Source organism: Morone saxatilis, unplaced genomic scaffold (genome assembly GCF_004916995.1).
Source record: "Morone saxatilis isolate NCDOM2014 unplaced genomic scaffold, NCSU_SB_2.0 Contig5, whole genome shotgun sequence".
NCBI classification, from domain to species: domain Eukaryota; kingdom Metazoa; phylum Chordata; class Actinopteri; family Moronidae; genus Morone; species Morone saxatilis.
In genome coordinates this window covers 10,994,939-11,000,759 of record NW_023340095.1, presented here as the reverse complement: position 1 = coordinate 11,000,759, position 5,821 = coordinate 10,994,939, and positions in this window count along the sequence as shown.

Sequence of the window (5,821 nt, the reverse complement as noted above, 5' to 3'; positions counted from 1 at the left end):
TGTTCTCACTCACTGGATAGACCTATTCCTATTCTCCCTGTCTCGGTGCCATAGAGCTGTAGCATTAGTTTTTATTCAGCAAACTGTAATTCACCAAACAGAATAGTCGTACCTATCATCACGCCTGCATTCAAGGGTTACATCCATGGCTGCACACAGATTCTGCTGTTGTTGGAATGGATTAATTAATGTTAAAGAATGTAATGAAATGTAATTTTTTTCTGTTTCACTGCTGAATTTTTCAGTACAGTGGTCTGGGTGAGCAACAAGTGGTAACTGAAAAATTCAGTCGTAAAACTGAAAAGAATGGATAGCAAACGATAAATCACGATCAACTACAGCAATACAATGATAATCCTTACTGCAAGCTGTCGCCATTTTGAATTACTTGATTATGCTTGTGTGGAAGCATACGATTAATCAAGTGTCTCTATTACTTTTTAATGTTAGTTTCACCCTAGCCGATGAATTGCGTACACAAACTGATTCACAGAGTGGTTTATCCCTGTTGTTGTTGGAGGGTTCATCCCTGTGGTAGACAGATCCATGCGGTGGATGGAGGGATGCGCCCACCCCCCCCCAACTTCTGGAAATAATTCACACGTAAACACAACACTATTTCAAAGTTTTGTTTATGTCCTCCCATGTATCCTGCTCTGTGGTCTGAATGGAACTGTTTGCTCACTTAGATAGTGGTCATCAGGTAAGCTGTCTGAATTGTAGATTTTTAGTGTTATTCACTCTTTAATACTGCATGGTGACGTATCAGCATTTATATGCAGTGTTTTTGAACTGCTTTCGTCTCACATTTGGCACGCCTATTGCATTTTTTAGCTCCATCAACAACAGTGCAACATGTGAAAGCAGCCAAATCTGTACAGTTTCCCCATATATTCAAGTAAGGGGATCAGTAAGGTTTTTTTTTGCTTCAATAAAACCATCACAGTATAAGAGTTGGATGTATATATTAAGTGTTTACATACAGTGTTATAAAAGGTTACTTTGTTATATTCTTTAGTAGAAAGAGTCACCTTTGATGAGCATCACTTAATTATCAGTATTACATGTATTTTGTTTTGAGCTGCTTAAGCTTAAATTGATGTGGTCCCTCTTTAAGTTGTAATGAGATCTGTTGTATGTACAACACCTTTTGAATTAAATGTCTTTTAAATATATTAGGTCTTTAAAGTTAATTTCTTAACTTGATTTAAAGATGAATCATAAGAAGAATAAAATCCCCTTGTTCATTTTCTGTCAAAGCCACTTAGTCTTATCGTGCAACGTTTCTGCAGAGAGTGAGGAGCCGACTTCATAGAGCCCTTATTAGAAGTCTCATCACTGTGTGTCTGCAACTGGCCCATCCCACTGTGATTTTCACTGAAGACCTTTGTGTTGCAAGTATTCCAATATTTTGTATTCTAGTCCTGCCAAAGCACCTCATACATACATTATGCCTAGACAATTGCAGGCATATACTTTTGAATGAATACAACTCTGAAGCTAATATTATTTAAAATGCTCCATTCATCTTTATAATTTTATAAATTACATGCATCATCAAGAAATATCTTAGTGCTTCACATTTATGAATTTATAATTGTATTAATTATTAAAAGTGGACAACAAATGCTGAAGTTTTTAGACATTTGCTAATCTTGCTAAACGAGAAAAGCTTTGCAACACCTGAAACTGTGTTACTGTGAAGAGCCCACACACTGCAATTGCCAAAAAAGTCAATCATTAAGACATTGATGATTGAATGTGTTTATCCAAATCTGTTCGTCCTGTCTATTATACCTTTGTGTCCCAAAATGTGTTAGACAAGTAAAACACATTGCTGCTGCTGGTAATACTGCTGTTTGGAAGTTCACTAAATTATTTCCATGATTTGCTGCACCCTGTCTTCTCCACTCATTATCATGTCCTGATGAAAACAATAATGAGAGGGAGCTAAGGATGAAATTACTGCCATTCATGTCTTTTAAAAAAGCATTAAAAATTCTAAAGTTATTATGCGACTTGTCCTATGCTGAGGAAATTACTCAGCTTTATGTAAGCAATCACGGCTTAAATAATGATGTAGAGCAGGTAATAAAAATCTAAAACACATAAAGAAACAAATTAATGCAGTTGTATCTCAATTATGCCAGGACAACAACAAAACTAAGCAAAGCAAAGCTAAAAACACATTAGATTTGAGCATTCCCTTTTAAGATTGTTAAGTCTTAAACTGCAGGATAATGATCTGAAATCAAGGTAAGTAGAACAAAAAGAGTTAATTTTGAGGCTATAATTAGCAATGTCTGTATATAATCACAAAAGGAGATTATGTTCTATCTCAGTTTGTTTGTGATGAATAAATAAGGGATAATGCCTGATGAGGTGCCCATTATCAGGAATTAATAGATGATGTGGAGGCCAGAACCAGTGTGTCCAATGCATAGCGGAGGGTGCTTGCCTCCTCGAACAACAGTAACGTTACCTAGTTCACCATAGGTTTAGGTGACCCATACGTAAAAAACAAGCATTCAAGTAAAAATACATTGTTTTTGGTACTTACAGAGTCAGTCCAGTCTGGTGGTGTTGGCGGCTGATGACTCTGTGGAGGCTGAAGACAGGGCGGTAATGGGGAGGTGGAGGGGCATGCATAACAGGAGCATGAACGTACTGTAGGCAGAGAGAGAGAATCATGTTTAAAAAGACAGCAGCAACATGATAGGCTAACAATGTAGGTGTGTCGCTGTGCTATTGAATAGATGCGACCAGCTGAGGAACAGCTGATATAATAATTGACAGCCCCTGATAATGACAGCAAGGACATCATGAGTGAGCATGTGTGAGAGGGGTGAAAGAGAAATAAACTACAGGCCTGAGCATGCAAAAGTATAGTCTTCCTGGCTGAAGTTTTGCTACAGCTGCATTTAGGTGCTGAATAGTTGCTGCCGATAGGCGGCGACAGTAAACAATACTCTTGTAAGATGGTTGACAGTTATCTCATGAGGTATGATGCAATGTAGCATCCAGTGTTCAGGGGTGGCAGTAGCTCAGTGTGCAGGGACTTGGCTAGCGAACCGGAGGGTCGCCGGTTCAAGTCCCACAGACCACAATATGGAGTGTGGACTGGTAGTTGGAGAGTTGCACTGCCGAGGTGCCCTTGAGCAAGGCAACCTAACTCCAAGAAACTGCTCATGGGGCGCTGTTAACGTGGCAAGCCCATCACTCCACCATCTCTCTCCCTGTTGCATGTCACAAACATAAAGTGTGCATTTCAGCCTGTTTGTGTGTAAGAATAAAAAAGAGTGAAAAGAAGAATTTCTCTATCCCCAATAGGGGATTAATAAAGTAATAAAGCTGCCACACTACCGGGGTCTCTTCCTCTCCTCTTGTGATGTGTGCAGTCAGTTCTCTTCCACTAGCTTATATTTAAATAGTTTGTTTGATCTACTCCCTCTACACCCCCTTTTCTTAACTTTTTAATTCAAATATACAAAGTTCTTGTGGTGATTATGAGACAAAATAGTGTGTGAATGTAAATTTCTGTTTGCCATATACGAATCAGAAACAGTTTGCAGTGATGCATTTATGGACCGAAAAGTTAGAAATAAACAATAAACTCTAACTGTGGTCCAAACACCTCAGGTGATTTAAATTTTTTATTCACAAATAGTAAATACAGGGAACCAGCAGAACTTCAATGGTGGACCAGAGTGAGTCAATCAAGTATTATGTCGAATGGAAAACAATAACTAAAATTTGGGACACTGGTTGTAAGTTGAAAGTATAGTTGAAAGTAGAATTTAGGACAGTCAAACCCTGAGTGTTGCTTTAATCGTATATATTATATACAGAATAAAAGACACAGTTATCCTCTAGGCTTCTGTATCTTTCAGTAGGTTACAGCAGCAGAAGCTTACAACTATTATCGATAACTTTAGTGAACTTTAGTTATTTCCTTACCTGTGCAACAATCTTCCCACTTATATTAAAACAAACCCTTCTCTGAAAACCTTTAAGACTCAAAACTCACCTGTTCATGGATGTACAGTACCTCACCTAGAGTGCGAGCCCCATTAAGCCCCATGTCCTCCCCCATTACCTGTCGATCTTCGCCTGTCCTTTAAGATAAAGCCATAATATCTTACACTTTAATTATATATTCCTTGTAATAATCAGCTGCACTTAATGTTAGTTCTGCTGTTTTTCTTTGCTCTGAGACACTTTTGTGTGATAATGCACTTTAAATAAACCTTGATTAATTCAAGAAGTGGCCTCTGGGATACACCAGTAGTAGGCGATTGTTGGATTTTTTTTTTGTGTGGAAGAAGTTGAAGATGGGCCTTTTAACAGTAAGATATAACAAGTATATAACAGTACAAAGCTGTAATGGTTCGTGTGCAGTGGCACATTGGGTAAAATGATTAAACCTGATGATATATGATAATGTAACACAGGATGATATATCGACTCATTCTTTTCTAGTTCTAAGAGGCCTGCAACAAGACATGAATGGCCACTCGGTGATTTGAAAAGCATTGTAATAACGTTATCTGTACGCTCACTAACCAGATATGATTTAAATTGGACGTTAATGGTAGATAGTGAAATACCTTACAGACAGCTTTATCCACAGAGTCTCGTAAAGACGGAAGGGGTCCTCACTCAGAGTCATTACGTTAGCAATCAGTATAGACCTACAGACGAGCGGACTGAAACTGAAAATAACCTCCTGGACTATTAATCTATGGATGAGTCGGAGTTGTACTAGCACACAGGGATAAATATTGAGTTTCTCCAGAGCTCAAACCGAGAATAGGAGGAGCTCAATGACCCTAAGCAGCAGATTTTTGAACTTTTTTTTTACAATTCTCTGTCTTTAACATGTATTTGTATTATTTTATAACAATTATACATACTTAATGGGCTTATTTTGTCTTACAAATTCAGTGTTTTCTAGTGTATCTTTGGTTGTTTTATTTGTGTACTTTTCTAATACAGGATGAGGCTGTTTTTGTTAATAATCTAAACTTTAAAAACGTCATTTAGTTTTCTGCAGAAATGAATGAAATATTAAGTTAAAGGCGTACTGTGCATATTTAAAAAAAAGTTTTCCTACACTCTTTATAATCAAGAGGGCCTTTGGACCCCCTGTGAACGTTGGGAACCTCTAACATACAGTATCTGCAAAGCTGGTAAGCAGACAGAGATCATTATTGAACAGAGTCCTGGTCTTGATCAGCATTCAAGAGTCGTTCAGCAACTATTGGAGACATTTAGAGTGTAAAGAGGAAATAATGTCTGAATGAGGTCTATCCTTACTTACATTTCTCTCACAACTTTCTACTTTCACAAGGTGTGTGTAGGTTTTGGCTGATTTAAGAAGTAAATGGGTAAAAAATGTGTTTGTACGCATCAGATTGCCGGCATTAAGTTGTGAGTCAGTGGTTGTTAGTGAGCTACCGACGCTCCTCGTGGTTGATGTTGCACTTTGACTCATTGGGGATATTTAAGGCTCTCTGATCAGCTAAAAACAAGCACTTTCTAGATTTTAATACCTTTTAAAGAACATATCTAAACAAGTAAATGGAATTTCAATTGAGACTGTTTAGTAGTAACTTCTTTTAAATCACTTCTTAAAACCCGTCTTTTATACTATTTAATTTATTGTGCTGAATTATGTTGATTTTCCCACATAGAGCACTTTCCTTTAAAAAGTGCTATAATAATCTTACATGATTATAATCTTTATAGTTACCCTGTAACCATGTTTGGTGATTTAAAGGTCCAATGTGTAACATAATTAGGAGGATCTATTTGCAGAAAT